This window comes from Myodes glareolus, chromosome X, assembly GCF_982192425.1.
Source record: "Myodes glareolus chromosome X, mMyoGla1.1, whole genome shotgun sequence".
Taxonomy (NCBI): Eukaryota; Metazoa; Chordata; class Mammalia; order Rodentia; family Cricetidae; genus Myodes; species Myodes glareolus.
Window position 1 is genome coordinate 115,752,178 of NC_142053.1, and position 20,360 is coordinate 115,772,537.

Below are 20,360 nucleotides of genomic sequence, written 5' to 3' on the forward strand. Positions count from 1 at the left end.
TTCAAAATAATCTTTCATAATCTGTTTGTGGAGGTTGCTTGTTCATTTCCAGGCTGCCCAAGACCTGAAATAATACACAGAAATTCACAGAAACTGTTTTATTACGTTACATTTGGCCTATTAGCTCATGTTTCTTATTGACTAGCTCTTATATCTTAAATTAACCCATTTCTATTAATCTGTGTATTGTCACATGGTTGTTTCCTACCAGCAAGATTCTGTTTGGCATCCGGCATCTGTCTCCTACAGCGACTACATGGCTTTTCCCTGACTGCCTATTCTCCCCTCCTCTATCTGCTTGGAACTCCCGTGTTGCCCTACTCTGTGCTGCAATGGACCCAGTGCAGTTTCTTTATTAACCAATGCTATTCACAGCATACAGAGGGGAATCCCACATCAATAATCTTTTTTTGGTTGGCTTTTTGTTTGTTTATTTTTGATTGTTGCTGCTCTGTGTAGTCAAGGTTGGCCTGGTACTCTCAATATATCTCAAGCTGGCCTCAAATTCATGTTGATGCTTTTGTGTTAGACTCTCAGGTCATGAGTCAACAATCTGGTTTCTTCCTTTTCCTCTTAAAACTAAATAATTTTAGTCATTATTATTGTAGGTGTTGGAACAATTTAAATCTTAAAAGCTGTGCACGCTATTCCTAGGTCAGGTAGTCTCAGCTTCATATTGAAAACAAATGGCCTTAATAAACCAAACAAAAATTCTATACACTAGTATTCTTGGAAAGATGCCTACGTCTTTGATTTGTGGGAAGGGAATACTGTTTAGGATTAACATGACCTGGGCAGCTAGTAGATCTGAAATAGTTAAGATAGGGAATAAAATCACTAAACTTATTCTTCCCTATACTATCATCAAATTTCCAGGACAGTTTGCCTAGTCTTGGTGTAATTTAGGAAAAGACACCTCTTTGGGGGCATCTACTCTACTTGGAGCAAGCACTGGGAATTCAGTCCATCTAGACTCCTGTATAAGCCTGGAAAGAATGGTAAAATTACTACTAATCCCTCTGGTTGGTGGATGATCAAAGATAAAATACAGAAAACAGGGTGCAAAGGGCTCATGGCCAAGGGAAGGGATTGAAAGGGATGTGAGGGAAAGAAGCAAACAAGCAAGGACTGTAGGTTGCCTATTAGTGACAATTGATAGCAATAATAATAAAATCTAATATCACCTGATGGTTTATTAAATTTCTAGCACTCTATTAAATTCATGTGTGGGTACTACTATTCTAATAATTATTCTTCAGTTTTAGAAGAATTTTTATCTAATAATAATTATTCAGTATTAGAACTACTATGCTCCATTTTCAAAACAGAGACTGAAGCACAGAAAGGTGAAGCAATGTATTTCAACATCACAAAATTATTAAATGGTTTGATCATGATTTCCAACTTGACTGACTCTAGAATCAATTAAGAAAAAGTCCTGGGAGAGATTTTCTTGATTTAATTAAAATGGGAGGACCCACCTTAAATGTGGGTGGTACTTTCTGGCAGCAACCCAAATATAAGGATGTCAAATTGAATTTTTCACCTCCTCTGTGTAGCAGTTTATAAATCATGTTGCTCTTGCTGCTATTATTGCTATATACTGTAGTTGTTTTTTTCTCTTTTGGGGACCCACCACCCAACTCCCAAATAAATACATGGAGATTTATTCTTACTTATGAATGCCTGACCTTAACTTGGCTTATTTATAGCCAGCTTTTCTTAACTTAATTGATCCCGTCTACCTTTTGTCTCTAGACTTTTACTTTTCTCTGTTCTATATACCTTTTCTTTTTCCTTCTTAGTTCATGACTAGTTGTGTGACTGTGTTACTGGACCCTGAAATCCTGCTCTCTTTCTTGCTCCTCCATCTTCATTCTCTCTGCCTTTCAGCTACACCTATTCTTTTCTCCTGCCTTAATATTTGCTGTTCAGTTCTTTATTAGATCATCAGGTGTTTTAGACAGGCAAAATATCACAGCTTCACAGAGTTAAACAAATATAACATAAAAGAATGCAACACATATTTACATCATTAAAACAAATGTTCCACAGCATAAACAAATGTAATGGATCTTGAGTTAATATGCCACAACAATATTCTTTCATGGATATGAGAATCCAGTTTCTTCAGCCCTTCAAGATACACTAAAGACAGGTGGCTCTCCAGGAATCTTCCAGGCCTTTTGTGCCAGATTGGGACTGCTGAAGTATCCAGCATCATAGGCTTAGCAGCTACCTATGCTCAACCTTTCCACTGTAAAGACAGCTTGTTGGAATGCCCAGATTGTATTCTAATAAATTTCATGGATATATATATATATATATATATATATATATATATATATATATATATGTGTGTGTGTGTGTGTGTGTGTGTGTGTGTGTGTGTGTGTGTGTGGTGTGTGTATTAATATATATATATATATATAAATTTGATTTTTGTATTCCACAAAATCTTCAATATTATACATGCCATGTGCTAGTTAGTGTTTTTAATGCTGTGAAGAGACACCATGATCGCAACAACTCTTATAAAGAAAACTGTAACATGACGGGGGCCGGCTTGTTGGGGTATCTGTCCCGCCTGGTACTCCACAGCCGGCAAGTCCCAAAGAAAATCACGCACAAGTCTCCATAAGATTATAAACTGATTGGCCCATTAGGTCAGGCTTCTTGTTTACTCTTATAACTTATATTAACCCATTATTCTCATCTATGTTAGCCATATTGGCTCCGTACCTTTCTCAGCTGGGCATGTTACATGCTGCCTCTTCGGTGGTCTGTACAGGAGTGGCAGAGGAACCTCCCTGCTTCCCAGAATTCTCCTGTTCTCATTGCATCACCTCTACTTCCTGTCTGGTTTTCCCACCTATACTGCCTGCCTGGCCAGTCAGCGTTTTATTAAAATATGATTGACAGAATACAGACAATTCTCCCGCATCAGAAAACATTTAATTGTGGTTGCTCCCTTACAGTTTCAGAGGTTCAGTCCCTTACCATCATGACAGGGAGCATGGTGGCATGCAGGCAAACATGGTGCTACATCTTGACCAGAAGGTAGAAGAAAGTTCACTGAGACACTGTGTGGTATCCTGAGCACAGGAAACCCCAAAGCCTGTCCCTACAGTGACACACTTCATCCAACAAGGCCATACCTCCTCCAACAAATTCACACTTTCCAATAATGCCACTCCCTTTGGGGGCCATGTTTTTTAAACCACAAGTCATAACTATAATTTTGCCTGGGCTATCTGATGTTCCCCTAAGCATGTGAAGTGTTTATTACAGTGCATATTATGTGCAACACTGTCACTATACTCCAGATATGTATATAGCACATAATGCACACATACACACACACACACACACACACACACACACACACACACACACCATAAGTGAGCAGCAAATTGCCCCTAGAATTGTCTTTACTATGAGCACAGAAATGAATTGGTCTCAAGATATTCTCCTTGTGCTTATTTAGGATCAGTATTTCATGAAAAAGATATCCAAGTAGTTCATGTCTTTGGTTCCTAAGTCATTCTGGTTTGCAGGATATTTGACAAGTTTTAGAATCAAAAATCTTACATCCAAAATAATCCCTCTGCTAACTCAAATTACAATAATTTGTCACACTACCTATCTTAGAATCAAGAACTACACATTTTACTTATCTTTTCATCTGAATACACAAGGGGTTATTGTAATTATTCACTTCCATTCAATCATACATGCCTCAAATATTTATTGCACACCTAATCAAAGGTGAGATTGCTGTCTCAAAGTCTAGCACTGAAAATGGGATAGGGTGACAAGAATGGGAAGCCCTGAATGAATGTGTAAAGAATGGATGAAGTCTTGAGTGAATATGTATCATTGACACGGGCTCACCCATGACAAGAATATCAATATTTCAGACCCATAACTGTTGTCAAAGCCTTCCTCTGCATGAGACTCAGAGGCAATGCCAAATCTTTTCTCTAGTCCAAGTATGAGTATTTGTGCATAATCAACCAGTGTGTGCAAAAACTAGCAACAGCGCCTTCCTCTTCCTGGATGACTACAACCTGAGGTTGATCTCCTACCATCTATGAAGACTAGCTAAGCCATCCTTCTCTTGCTGATCATACTGAACATACTGAGATTTCAGGATGTTACATAGTTGATGCTGCTCCATCAAAGTGAATACAACCCACCTTATCCCAGCTTTCTGTAACATGTGTCTGTGTGCCTGCCCTTTCTTCTTTCCCTTGTTGTCTCAGTCATGTTTCCAGGATCAAGATGTACTGGATGTGGGGTACAATAAAGAGAAAAGTGAGAAAGTTAAAAGGAATAATATGTGTATTTCAATGAAGAAACACCATTATAGTATTTACTAAATCTCAAGCACTACACTAAGGACTTTTACATTTGTTCCTGTAAACAAACACTCTGAGATAGCTACTTATTAGTCTCATCCCCAGTTCTAAAGAAATCAGACAAAAAGAAGTCAAGTACTATGTCTGACATTGCACAAGCAAATAGTCTGAACCAGGCTTTGAACCATTGCTCTAGAGTCTGTTACTTTGGTTCCTATGAATGCTAGAATCATCAAAGAGCCCAGACCCCATAAAGAACTATTCTTGGTCTCAGGATCTCTGACCCTGCTTAGAGGTTTTTCCTTAGCTCAGTGGCTTACAATATTGGTTTGACATTAATAATGATAATCCAGATTTTTAAAAGTAACACTAATTTCCAAGATCCCTGCTTTCAGAGAGACTTGTATTTAACTGAGCTAATTTTGTCTGGACATCAAGATGCTTAAGATATAACTTTGAGTATCTAATGGGCACCTTGGTATGAAAAGAAAGATAGGCCTGATCACCCCCTTTAGCAATCTGGGTTACTCAGTGTCCTCTAATCTAATGCTGTAAAATCATAAGGCACAGCTCATGAGCAAAGGACCTGATTTAAGTGCAGATTCTGATTCAGTGGGTTTGAGAATGGGGTAAATTTGAGATGTCATATTTTTAATAAGTTCGCAGAAATGCTGAGGCTTCTGGTCCATGAATGTAGCAAGGACTTTAGACAAAAAGGTAGTCTTTAGATCAGAAACCTCAACATCTTTAGTTTTTTAGAAATGAAGATTCTATATTCCCACCCATTTCAGACTCCTGCAAAGTCTGGGCTGCATTTTAATTCACATTCAAGTTCAAGAAGCTGCTTAAAAGCTATTGACAGTTGATAGCTTCTGGTAGTGAGAGAGCCCCTTTTCTTCAGTAGTATGCCATTGTATAGGTTGTCCATGCCCCCAATGAATGGACTTATACCCATGCACATATAGACAACACTGATTGGACTCAGATTATTATTTAAGAAATCAGACATGATGTTGGAAAAGGGACATGGTGTGGAGGGTAGGTGTGATAAAAACACTTAATACACATGTGGAATTCTCAATGAATGATTTTTTTAAAATAGTGTTTAAAAACTAGTTGCTCAAAGTCTAAGCTTCCCCACATGTACTAGGAATGAATTATATATGTTTTAGTCATGTTCACTGTATGACTGGCAGGCTGTATGCATCCTAGCTTAGCTATAAACATAGAATAATATTGTAGATAACATTTGTAGATGACAATATCAATTTCAGTGTCAAAAGATCAGACACATCCATGGGTATTGCCTCTTCTCAACTCTTAGAAACTTAGATGATGGCTCTCAAGGCCCAACTATAAGCAGACCTTGCTGAACTCATGTGCAACTAAATTTCATAAATTTCAATGCTGGCCATCATGGGGATACTTCTGTAATGAAATCTTACTGCTCTATTCCTGTACATCCCCAACAAGCCTTCATGACATTTTCTTCTACCTGCATGGTCTTTGGTTAGCCTCATCCAGATCCTGAAGGCCTAGCTCATAGTGTAATTGCTCCTTCTTGGAAGCATTTGCATTTACACATGGCTATTTGAACCCAGTGGATATTTTTTTTCACACAACAAAAACACACAAAACTTTCGTGTTAACTCACTTAATTCCTATTTTAAATGTCACAAAAACTGAGGCACAGAGCCCTTGGCTGCTCAAAGTTGATCCATGGCAGTGCAGAGGATCAAGCCCAATTAATCTGAACTGTAATATCCTTCTCATGGTGTGGACTTAGAGAAGAATATGAAAAAATAGTATGGAAAATGAAAGAAAGAGCAGTAGCTTTATGTGTCTACTCTTACAAAGTACCACAAACTGGGTGGCTGAAAACAACAGAAATATGAATATTTCACAGTTCTGGAGGCTGGAAATACAATATCAAGTTTTCAGCAAGTCCATGGTCCCCTTGTAGGCTCTAGGGAGAGCTCCTTCATTACCTCTTCCTAGCTTCTGATGATTGCCAACAATCCCCAGAATTCAATTGCTTGAAGATACATCATACTCTTAGCTGTCTCTGTTGCTACATTACCCTCTCAGTATATCTCTGTCTTCTCCTGTCTTTGTATAGACATTAGTTATGGGAACATGTCTCATGCTAATTCAATGTGATGTCACCTTAGCTACTTATATTCTTTATTTCCAAATAAAGCCACATTGAAGGGGCCAGGTAGACATAAATCACTACTGCTTTATTATTATTATTATTACTATTGTTATTGTTATTGTTATTGGTGGCAATGGGAGGACTAGTCAACATAACACATAAGAGCATAGATTATTTCAGGAGGAAAATATGGCTCTTTAAAATGCTTAGCTATGTACCCCTTTGAAATGTCACTAAATTCTTGGAACTTGTAACTGATACCCTCTAGATTCATTGGAAGAGTGACCCATGCAACAGCTGCAAATTTCAATCAAGCAACTGCAATTTCTTCAGCACCAAAACGACATAATTTTCCAATTCTACCCAGTGTTCAACATCTGCTAGTGACTGCAGCTTCTTCCCCCCCCCCAAAATCAATCCAATTGATTTGATGTGTACAATAGGTGCTATCAACCCTCCTATTATGAGGAAGATTCTTCAGGAAGTAGGTGCCAAGATGAGCTGTTCCCTGTTGGAATGGGCATACAGTATCTGGGTTAACTGAGAGTCAGAAGTGATAGTAGCTAAACAGGAGCCAATGTGCTCTGAAGTACTCTGGGATCTTTGGGATAAGTACTTGACTGTTGCAGCTTCTCTGATAGCTCAATCCCTCTCTCAGATAAGCTAAGGAAGAATCTTGCTATTGCAGAATATTTGTATACTGTGTGAAGATGTATTACTGTGTTTGGTGTAATAAAAAGCTGGAAGGCCAGTAGCTAAGCAGCGAGGATAGGCGGGATTTCTGGGGAGAGAGAGGAAGAGGAGGAGGAATCTAGGTGCATGAATTACATCAAGAAGAAGCCAATGAGACATAGAGGGACTCAGACATACAGAATGAAATGAAGGTAAAAAGCCACAAGGTAAGCCGGGTGGTGGTGGCGCACGCCTTTAATCCCAGCACTTGGGAGGCAGAGGCAGGCGGATCGTCGTGAGTTCGAGGCCAACCTGGTCTACAAGAGTTAGTTCCAGGACAGGCTCCTAAGCCACAGAGAAACCCTATCTCAAAAAACCAAAAAAAGAAAAAAAGAAAAGAAAAAAAGAAAAAAGAAAAGAAAAGAAAAAAGAGAAAAAGCCACAAGGTAAAACATAGATTAATAGAAATAGGTTAATTTACGTTATAAGATCTAGTGGGACAAGTCTAAGCTAGGGCTGAGTTTTCATAATTAATAATAAGTCTCTGTGTCATTATTTGTGAGCTGGTGGCCCAAAGAAAAATCTGTCTACATTTTGTCAGGCCATAACAAGGATATTCCAAACTATGATGAACTGGAGTAACGTGAAGAAAATTCTTCTGAAAGAGAAGAACGAAGAAGATGGTATTCCCATGTAGAATTTCCCCTAGTGATAAAGCTGGATCATGCTAGTGCTTCAGACTCAGTGACATGTGGGCTCTGACGGAGGCAGCATCAGAGCAGTTTGGAGGCTGAAATAACACACTAGAAGCTGCTGAGACTGATCAAACCAGTGGGAATGCAAAGAACACACGTGACAAGAAAAGTGACGAAAGTGAGAGGGCAAGAAGACCATAAGACCTTTCTGTCCTGAAATAATACAATCAATAGAGAAATTATTCTTAGGATAAATAGGTAGCATTCCACAGACAAGAAATTTAACACCTCAAAGTGTTCCTGTAGTTGGGACCTTGAAGAAAGATGGGATTCAGACTAATCGAAGGTAGCCTGTCTTTATAGCTGTTATCACTGCCGTATCTGAAAAGAAGGACCAGCTCTCAGTTCTGAAAGCCCAGGGATGGCCTCCAACCTAAAGGAACAGCCAGTTGCCTTTTCAGAACAGAAGCTGACTGCAGAAAATATGGCTGACTGGCAAATTGTCTTGAAGCCATGCAGCATGCATCACAAGAGGTCAGCAGACAGGAACATTATTCACGGGCTATACTACCCTGCGTCTTGTTTTCACTGCTCTGGGAGAGTAAAGAAGCCTGAACTCTCCATTCTCTTTGGAGGGAGACTGGGTTGCTTGTGAAGGTTTGAATCACACAAATGAGATGCCAAGGAATGGTAAGCAGGGCTGAGTCAGATAAAACCCACAGCATTGAGCATCTCCATTCAGTGTTACCTACTTCATACCTTTAGTTATTCTTGCAAACTTCTCTATGTCCAACCTGCCTTTTTTCTAGTCAAGCTACATGGTGGTTCTGAGAAATAAAAAGTAAAAATCTAAAAAAATCAAAACCACAAAAATAAAACAAAGTCCATCAAGAGATATCTTGATGCATAATTAGTACAATGATTAGTGAACATTTTTGTTAAAATATACTTAAAATAACTTTTAAACTTATTTTATGTCTACGAGCATTTTATGTACATGTTTTTTATATGCGCACCATATGCATGCCTTGTGCATGTAAAGTCCAGAATAGGATGTCAGATCCCCTGGAACTGGAAATACTGAGAGTTGTGAGGCATTATAGGGGTATTGGGAATCGAGCCTGGGTCCTCCGCAAGACCAGTAAGTGTTCTTAACCATTAAGTAATCTCTCCAACCCCTAAAATCACTTTTTAAAGAGGCAAGAAATATAGCTCAGTGGTAGAATGTCTGGTTAGCATTCACAAGGCCCTAGGTTCAGCTTAGTATGGTAAAAGAAAAAAAAAGAAAAACTGTACACTCTTTCACACGTTAAAAATTGGGATGTCTTGTAGACATGTTAATTTGGAAGAGAGAAATCTAATGGGTTCCATCCCTAGACAAAGAACTGCAGGTGACTAGCAACTGCTGAGAGAGAGAGAGAGAGAGAGAGAGAGAGAGAGAGAGAGAGAGAGAGAGAGATTTTCTTATCTCCCAGTTATACTGGTGTTTAAGGATAAATGGAAAGAAACTGGAACCTGAAGCCCTGAATAGGACACTCAGTTCTGTTGTTACTATGTGGTCAGGGACAGATTCTTCAAACTTTCAGACCCTCTGTAGACGTTACAAAATGGGAGTCAAACTGACCCCACAGGCAATAAGAGTGAAAAGTGATTTGTAAAAAAGGCAAGTCCTCATCATGTGAAAATTTACCAGTCTTTTAACTCAGAGCTGAATTTAATACTCCTTTTAACTCTAACTGAAGATTTCATCTAAGATTTTTCCAAAGAAATATGCATTAACAGAATTACAGTTTTGTTTATTCCCAATAAACAACAATGAGAAGCTATAAATAACTTGGTGCGATGACGCATGCTTTTAATCCCAGCACTTGGGAGGTGGAGGCAGGTGGAGCTCTGTGAGTTCCAAGCCAGCTTGGTCTACATAATGAGTTCTACAACAGCCAGGGCTACATAGTGAGATCCTGAGTCAAAAAGAAAGGCTTTTATAAATGCTATTATTTAGAAAGCCAGATTTTATTTATTATCATTTCCGCAGAGTGCAGGTTAATGTATGCTTCCTACCCAGACATATATGCAATGAGAAACAAAGCACACTGCGTTTATAAAGTGTAGATCTGCAAATGTGTATCCATTATTCCTGTGAGGGTCTGTGTGCAAGTTTGTTACCACTCCTAAGTAATGCTGCAGTGTTGCCTCATCCAGAGCAAATGTTTTCTATTCTCAATCACATCCAGCGCTCTCCCAAGAACTGTACTAATCTTTTTCACTCATGTAAAAGGTAAAGATGACAACAACAGCGAAATGATTCCAGTAAGCGATATCAGAAGAGATCTTGTGAATCTGGATAATTCATTAGTACATTTAGAAAGCCACTAGTAAAAATTCATTATAAAGTGAGTATATTATTAGAGATGTAGATTCCAAGCAAAATGTTGAAAGGGTAGCTACCCTCTACAGGATAAGGTCATTCTTTCCTTTCTACCTTTCCCACTAGCCAAAACCCAAACCCCTATACAATACAAAACGAAAAGGAAAAACTGCCTGAGGGTGGAAAAATTAACAACAATAGCTGGCACTTTGGGAATGGAAATAAGAACATGGTACCATCAATGTGGATTTCCTTTTTTATTTTTATTTTGGGGTGGTTAATCTGTTTTACCTATCAGTTTTGACCACAGAATAAGACAGATTGAAACTACACAAGTGATTCTACTCACACTGTGGCCTGCCCTCTGCTGGGACCTCAGGCATCTCTAATCAACTGAAGGTAAAGATAGTGAGGGTCATATGTAAGCGGGTTTTATGAGCCATGCTTGGAAGTGGCACATGCCATTTTTGCCTATGGTCCTTTGACTTGGACTAGAGCATGTGGCCATCCTCAGCTCCAAGGGAGACTAGGAAATCTTATGTAACCATGTGCACAAGAGGAAAAGAAACTTCTAAATATAAACTACCTAGCACTGAAGCTGTCTATGCCACTTAAACACTTTAGCAGAAAAAGAAAGGTGCGTGGGGAGACAGACACCAGAGAAGGTTTTCTAAAGATTGGGCATGCGTTTTACAGAATCATTAGGAGGGTGAAAAGAAGAGTATGGGAAGGAATCATAGGATGCGGAGGCAGGGAGTATGCTGATAAATTTGGGGTGAAGTGGCTTCCTCTTCCTTGAGCAATGGCTGCAGTTTGAGAGCTTAGAGTTAACCTGGAGAGGACAGCAAGCTGCCTAAGACTCAATTTAGACAACTCTAGAGAACAGCTCTAAGTAGAGGCATAATAGAATCTGGGTTCTATTAGAAAGAGCCTGGGAGTTAGGAGGAGTGTAGATAGAGGAAGGAGATAGGGAATTTTTTGCAGTGAGCCAAGCAAGAAGTAATTTAGGCTTGAAATAAATGGTAGAGTGTGATTGTGGGCTCAGATATGAGACCTGAGATACTGACGAGTCAAAATCTATAGGAGCCGTTGCATATGGTTGATGAAAACATAACACATCAAGGAAGATTCCTTTCTATTTGTTGGTTCACTCATTCATTTGGTAATTACTTATTGAACATCTATAACATGTATTCCTTCAGATGTTGAAGATACAATAGTGAATGAGCAGATGCTGTTCTTGTCCTCATAGAGTTTGCAATCTGTTGGAAATTTAAACAACAGTACAAATACATCTATGTTTATAGTATTATTCCAGTTGTCATTGAGCAAACAACATGTTGTGTTTGAGATTCTTGTAGGACATCTGTGTGCAGCTTATTCAGTTTGGAAATTATTTTGTAAATCTGTTTCTTAGGAGCGAAGCCTTGGGCACAGGTGTGAATTTGGGAGTCATCAGCATGTAGAGAATTCCAAGAGACAAACGAAACAAAATCAATACAGATTATAGTACATGGAAAAAAATTCCTTAGCACCTTTGGCTTCAGACACCACCCCCTCTCCACCCCCGGGGAGAGATTGTTTCTTCAACTTCAGGCATAGCTAGAATGAGCAATTTAAATGACAGTTCAGGCTTGCATGCTTCTTCTTTTTATTATTATTTCTTGTGCTCTCTTGGTCACAATAGCCTCTGGAAATGTCAAGTCCATAATTTTTATCTCTTCATTCAGCAACTCCATCAAGTTGTAGTTTTCATATTTTTATATTTTTACTTGCTTACTAACAGCTCCCAAAAAGTCTCAGTGTAGCCTATGGTTGATCCATTGAGGGTTACATGCCCATTCCTGAACTAAGCCCTATAATCAGAGTTAGCATATTCTGAGATGAAGTGTATTCGTCACGGACCCAAACCTATGGCCATGGGTGGGAAAGACCACAGACACATTCCTCCTAGAAATAATTTGTGTTCATTTTTATCCTCCATTATTCCCCATCTTCCTCTCCCACTAAATTCCTTCCTCTTCTAACAAGTGTCCTGCCCACTTTAATGTCTTTGTATATTTTACACTTACCAATTTAATATCTTTATAAGAGGTGGGACCTCATGGGACCCTTTCCTATGTGTGATGGAATGTTGCTGAAGCCAGTCTGGTGCTGGTCTTGTGCAGGTAATAATCACTGTTGTGAGTTCATAAGTCCAGTGGCCACAGCATGTTCAAAGGACAGTATTTCACAGCACTGCTTGCAACTCCCTAGCTCTTACATTCTTTCCACCTCCTCTTCCTCAACATTCTCTGAGCTTTGGGGGAGCGGGCAAAATAGATGTACTATTTAGGGCCAAGCACTCAATCGTCACTTGTTCTTCGCACTTTGACCAGTCATTAGTCTCTGTATTAGCCACTTCCCACTGCAAAAAGAACCCTCGGAGAGCAGCACCAATCTGTGGGTATAATCATGAGTATTTTGAAGAAATCTAATGGCATGTCTATTGATCACAACAACAGCACTATCACGTCATGCATCCCCATTTCCTGGATAGTTCTAAATCAAACCCTAGACAGCACTTCATGTCACCAGACACATATTCTTTGTTTAATTGGAGGCAAAATAAGTGCAGAGATATTCTCTGGTAGACATTTGTGTATGTATTTTCACTTCAAAATCACTCTAAAGGGATTCAATTGAATGCAACATTTTTTAGCAAATCAGATAAACTGCCACTTGGCATTTTACTGTTTCTTTCTTTTGTGTTTTGTTTTCTTCAAACAATGCTTAAAAGAAATCAAAATTTTAATAAATGGCACTAATAGCCTATGACATGAATGTCAAACAGAATATTTGTGTTACACTCACTCTGTCAGCTAGACTCGAGTCTTTAAACGTGCACATTTCTCTAAGGCTAATTGAATAATAGCTGAAGCAAAAAGATTTCATTCTAATTATAATTTTTTAAATAAGAAAAATTGCAAAGAGTCAGCATCAGCTGGTTTCTATTTGAAAGACAGCCTAAATGATGACACTGCTGGCTGCATCCCTGGGCTCCTCTCGCACTTCTAAGCATTTAGCACGTACTGTCTTTCAAGTAGATCTTGGCCTCCTTTGAGAATTGCACATCTTGTTACCTCACAGGAAAAAGGAGTTCAGACTCTGGGATCTCACAAGGTATTGACCACAGGTCATGAATTGTAGAGATTTACAGATATGACCTTGTTTTAGATTTCTGGAGACTTCCTACAGGATTTGCAGTGACACTCACTCTGTGAATTCACAGTACGTCATCATGTCACTCATTCTCGTGAACCACCCACAAGCAAAGACAAATGACAGCCATATTGGCTTTTACACCATTACAAACCCAGGAGGGTAAAGAAGCTTGCCTAGGTTAGTTAGGGCAAGCAAAGAGGAAAAGAAGAGGAATTGAGCATTTTTAGTGCCAACAGCAGAAAATCTAAGCAAACAAAAGTCATCGGTTAAGATTGTAAATTGGTTCAACATAATTTGCAAACATTCTGGCAAGTATCAGTTAAAACTACACACATTTATTTATGCCTTATGGATACAGCAATTCCACCTTATGGCACTAGAGGTCAGAATAGTGTTAAGGGTACTGGTGGGAGATGGGCGTGGGTAGAGGGTGCTGATGGGAGAGGGATGTGAGCGAGTGATTTAGGAGCTGAGAATTGTCCTATAGATTGACCTGGCAGTGATCAAGTGTAGACACAGGTTAATATCCATTGAACTGTTCAGTCCGTATTTGTACCCTTTTCTGGAAGTTATATCTCTAAAAGGGCAGAGTTATGAGTAAAAGTTCTGAATAAAGAGCCTTTTGTAGCATATTTGTGACTTAGAAGGATCTAGGTCTTGAAGTAAGGACAGTGCTATATACTCATGGGAGATCTCTACATTCTCACAGGTAAAGCTCCCCCCACTGATAAAAGGTGGAGATATTGTTTGTGTTTTCTCATAAGAAGATGGATATCATCCACCTCCTTCTCTAAGAACCTAGGACCCATCAAGAGAAAGTTCTGCCTCGCCTAGATAACTATTGGTATAGTCACAAGCAGATAAAGCAGATATAGACTCCTAAGACATTTACTTCGGGCACCTCCTGACTGTTTAATCTTTCTTTGATAAATTGATACTATGATTTGTGACCAGGTTAATCTTGAATTCTCACTCCTTAGCAAAACCACACATGGTTAATAGCAAGAAATATGCCATAAGTTAGATGGTAGGCTCTGTTCATACTGATTGCCCTTGTTTGTATTGGTGCTCCTTGCATTGAACATTAGGTTTGTGCTTCTGTAGGTCATTCATCTGGCATTCTAATATCCAGGTGCATCCATTTGCTAGCGAGACACTGAAAAGCAACCCTAGCTAAGTTTGTGTTGCCATGACTGATGCCTGGTAAACATTGTGGGCAACAAGTTCATCTCTGTTTTACTAAGTCAGATATACTTTAGTTTGTAAAGGAAGGCACATCCATACCTTTACCTGGGAAATTATGAGGGGCTCCTGGTGAGTACGGTTTATGATTAGAGAATCAGAAAGAAGAACCTTAAGGTTTCAAGAGTACAAGCAAAAGTCATGACAGAAAAAAAAGGATGGTCCAAGGCGCATTTCCTAAGTTAAAATGGTTATGTTTGTTTATATGTAGTTTTAAGAAATATGATAGCATTAATGCAGAATATGGAAGTGATTTGAAAAGAATTGATGCTAAATTGGGAAACACAAAGAAGTTAGATGTCCTGAGATGGGACACAATTTTATTATTCATGTGTAGGTATCGTTTAAATATTAAAAAAAGCTGTGAGGATGTAATGAGTTAATGCTGTTGGACGCTTCCTAGAGACAAAAACCCCTCGAATTTGAGACATCGCATTCATAGAATGCTTTTTATTTGATTTTAATTCAAAGAACAAATTTTTGTGTTTGAGTAAACTCTTGAGAATGGTTCCATAAACTGCCTTTGCATTAGTGTGGCACAGAGCAACACAGTATACCTTTGCTATGAAATTTTTTTATAAGAACAGAACATATGTTCCACTTCATGGTATCAAACACAGAGCAAAATTACTCTAATTGGGAACATACTTGGGTAAATGATTGGATTAAAATGACTGAGAGTTATAAATGTCTGAAATGTCTATTTCAGGCATGAGTAGGGGAAATGGCACTAATTTCTAAAGTGTGCACATAATGATTAAATTATCCCACGGAGATGACAAGTATATCAGCATTACTCTGGGAAGAAATGTCATGTGAGTAAGGAAAGAAGCAAGCAATCCCTTCATGGGCAGCAGTCACCAGGAAAATGTCTTTTTACTTCTATTGTCACACAAACCATAATTGCACCCATTTCTCTACAATTTCATTACTCATTACTCTCATTTACTGTATCTGCCAAACTAAATAAAATGATGTATACACCCCTAATTCTTACCCAATCTCTCTCTCTCTCTCTCTCTCTCTCTCTCTCTCTCTCTCTCTCTCCCTCCCTCCCTCCCTCCCTCTCTCGTGTGTGTGTGTGTGTGTGTGTGTGTGTGTGTGTGTGTGAGAGTTTGTCTGTCTCACTCTATCCCTCTCACCCTCTCTCCCTTCCCCTCCCCCGCCTGGGATTTACGTTTAGAGATTTTAAATAGAGTCTCATGAGATAAACCAGATTAGTTTTTTTTTATATAGTGAAAGATGCTATCAAAATTTTCATGTTTGAGTTAAATTCCAATCACCAACAGTCATGTATTTTTCCAAGTATCTTAATTTTGAAATAAGTTAATAAAATTTAGGAATGTAAAAGATGCAGATAGACAATGTCTACATATACACCCACCTTTCACCTTGCTCTTTCTCCTTGATCATGACACTGAAATAGAAGACTCAACATTGGAGTCTTGGCCTTGTGGTTGATTGTAGCCATGTGGAAGATATGTGCTCATCCTGAGCCTATTTCTCTATCTGTGGAATAGGAATAACAGAATGCCTTTGCTTCTTACCATTTTGTTAGGAAGAATAAGCTGGTAAGTGTGAATGTGTTTAAAGTCTGCCAAGAGCATACAAATGTCCTCCCCCCATTTTTTCTCTTCACTGGGAAAAGGGACATATTTTGTCTAGCAGTAGGATTTCTCAAAAAACATTTTATTACAAAATAATGAAGGACTCAGAGACAGATACAACATAAGAATGTAGAATGCCATGTTCTATTTCCCCAGCTTCTCTTATGGGTGATATTATGTGAATGTTGTAGGTCATCAAAACTGAACTATTAATATTAAGTATATTGGACTGATAAATACATTATACATAATATACAGTTTTGTGCTTTTTACCAATCTGGAATTCGGTTTTTCCTTAGTCCTTTGGTCTCCCCTTTCTCTAGCCACAGTGATCTATGAGGATTCTAAACTAACCACTTGAATTAGTCCACTAACTTAATGTCTCTTGTATTCAAGCACGTTCTGACTTAAAACCTTCCCCAGTTTTCCTAACTATACTTGAAATCTCTGTAAAAAAATTTGTTCTTTTAACCTAAATCTTTTCTTTCACTGTTTATAGCACAATAAGTGGTAAACACAGCAGTTGCCAACAGCGATGCATCAAATGAGAAACTAGATAATGGCCTTTTCATTAACAGTCTGCTTAATATTCTTTGTTTAAAAGACTTGCAGTATAAATCTTTTCTTAGTTCATTCATATTTTCTTTTTTTAACTTATGTACATTTATTAAATTAGAGAGTTGCATTGTAACAAAGTGATTTTTTTTAAAGTAATTTTATTAAATTATAAAAGTTTCCATTTCCGCCCCTCCTCCCAACACCCTCCCACTCCCCCCACTCCCTCTCCTCCTCCCTCTTCATCCCTAAGAGCAGTCAGGGTTTCCTGCCCTGTGGGAAGTTCAAGCTCCTCCCCCATCCCTCCAGGTCCAGGAAGGTGAGTGTCCAGACAGACTGGAGCCCCAAAATCCAGTATATGCAGAGAAAACAAGACCCAGTGTCATTGTCAATGGCTTTTCAGAAAGACTCCGGGCCAGCCACATTCAGAGAATCCGGCCACATTCAGAGAATCTGGTTGGATCGCGTCCTCGTTCAGTCCCAGTCCAACTGGCCTTGGTAAACTCTCATTAGATCAGTCCCCTTGTATCAGTGGGTGATCGCATCCCTCGCAGTCCTGATTTTCTTTTTCATTCTCTTCCTCCTTCTGCTCCTCATTTGGACCTTGGGGGGCTCAGTCCGGTGCTCCAATGTGGGTCTCCCTCTGTATCGCCATCCATCGTCGGATGAAGGTTACCTCTGGTTTTGCCTTCTTTGCTCACGTTCTCTTTCCTTCTGCTTCTCAAAAGGATAAAGAAGCAGAGAGGGAAATCAGAGAAACATCACCTTTCATGATAGCCACAAATAGCATAAAATATCTTGGGGTAACTCTAACCAAGGAAGTGAAAGACCTATTTGACAAGAACTTTAAGTCCTTGAAGAAAGAAATTGAGGAGGATACCAGAAAATGGAAAGACCTCCCCTGCTCTTGGATTGGGAGAATCAACATAGTAAAAATGGCAATTCTACCAAAAGCAATCTATAGATTCAATGCAATCCCCATCAAAATCCCATCAAACTTCTTCACAGACCTTGAGAGAACAATAATCAAGTTTATATGGAAAAACAAAAAACCCAAGATAGCCAAAACAATCTTATACAATAAAGGAACTTCTGGAGGCATTACCATCCCTGACTTCAAACTCTATTACAGAGCAACAGTATTGAAAACAGCTTGGTATTGGCATAAGAACAGAGAAGTCGACCTATGGAATCGAATAGAAGACCCGGGTATTAACCCACAAACTTATGAACACCTGATATTTGACAATGGAGCTAAAGGTATACAATGGAAGAAGGAAGGCATCTTTAACAAATGGTGCTGGCATAACTGGATGTCAACCTGTAGAAGAATGAAAATAGATCCATTCATATCTTTCTTAAATTTTAATGTTATTCTGTCACCCTTTCTTAGTACTGTTTAGACATTGCCCTTAGTGACTAGAGAAAAAGTGGGTAGAACCTGGGGCTGAAGAGATTGCTCAGGGGTTAAGAGCTGGTGTTCCAGAGTACTCATGTCCTATGCCCAGCACCCACACACGTCTGCTTGCAATTCTAAAGTCAGGGGATTCGATGCCCTCAGACATCAGAAACACATGTGGTGCGCGCGCACGCACACACACACACACACACACACACACACACACACAGGCAAAACACTCCTATACATAACTATTTTCAATAAAAAACTAAAATAAGGAAATGTTCAACATCCTTAGTCATCAGAGAAATGCAAATCAAAACAACTCTGAGATTCCATCTGACACCTCTAAGAATGGCCAAGATCAAATACACTGATGACAACTTATGCTGGAGAGGTTGTGGGGAAAAGGGAACACTTCTGCATTGCTGGTGGGAATGCAAGCTGGTACAGCCACTTTGCATATCAGTGTGGCGATTTCTCAGAAAATTGGGAAACAACCTTCCTCAAGACCCAGTAATACCACTTTTGCGAATATATCCAAAGGATGCTCAGTTGTGCCACAAAGACATGTGCTCAACTATGTTCATAGCAGCTTTGTTTGTCATAACCAGAACCTGGAAACAACCTAGATGCCCCTCAACCAAAGAATGGATAAAGAAAATGTGGTACAATGTAGTACTAGTCAGTGGGGGGAGGGGAAAAAAACGACATTTTGAAATTTGGAGGCAAATGGATGGGACTAGAAAAAACACCCTGAGTGAGGTAACCCAAACCAATAAAGACAAACATGGTATGTACTAGCTCATAAGTGCATATTAGATGTAAAGCAAAGGATAACCAACCTATAGTCCACAACCCAGAGAAGCTAGGTAGCAAGGAGAACTCTAAGAGAGACATATATGGATCCCCCTGGGAAGGGAAAGTAGACAAGATCTCCTGAGTAAATTGGGGTGGAGGAGGGTGGGAGGAGAAGGAGAGGAGAACATGAGGTAACGGGATAGTAAAGATGGAGAAAGGACAGAGAGACCGAGCAAGAAAAGATATCTTGTTTGAAATAGCCAGTATGGGGTTAGCGAGAAACCTGACACTAGAGGAATTCCCAGGAATCCACAAAGATGACCCCAGCTATGACCCTAAGCTTTAGTGAAGAGGGTGTCTAAACTGACCTTCCCCTGTAATCAGATTAATGACTCCCCTAATTGTCATCATAGAACCTTTATTCAGAAACCTGATGGAAGCAGATATAGAGATCTACATGCAAGCACTGGGCTGAACTCCCAGAGTCCAGTAGAAGAGAGGGAGGAACGATAATATGAGCAAAGAGGTCAAGACCATGATGAGGATACCTACAGAAAAAGTTGACCTGAGCTAGTGGAAGTTTACTGACTCTGGACTGACAGCTGGGGAGCCTACATAGGACCAAACGAGGCCCTCTGGATGGGAGTGACAGTTGTGGCTTGGGCAGTCTGTGGGGCCACTGACTAGGGGACCATGTTTTATCCCTAGTACCTGAACTGGCTATTTGGAGCCCTTTCTCTATGAAGGGATACCTTGCTCAGCCTAGGATACAGGGAGGAGGGCCTTGGTCCCACCTCAAAGTGAAGTGCCAGACTTTGTTGACTCCCCATGGGAGGCCTTAACCTCTCTGAGGACGTTGGGTAGGGGGAAGGTGGGAGAAGCAGGATGAGGAGGGAGTGGGAACTGGGATTAATATGTAAAATGGAAAAAGATTGTTTTCAAAATATAAATAAATAGAATAAAATCTTTTTAAGTAGGTAGAACACTTTATCAATCTCTCAATAAACAGGGTTGTAAAGTCATTTTAAGTAGTACTTCAGTAATTTCTTGTTCTCTAGCCTTTAAAAATATTTTTGTAATTGTACATTTATGTCAGTATTCCTGTGTAGAATTATGTATATTAAGTGTGTGCAGGTGCTATCTCAGACCAGAAGAGGGTATCAGATATCCTGATATTGGAGTTGCAGGTGGTTGCAAGCTGCCTGTTGTAGGTGCTGAAATTTGAACTCAAGTCCTCTGCAAGAGCAGTGAGTATTCTTAACTGCTGAGCCATCTCTTCAGCCCCCATTCTCTTTTTTAAA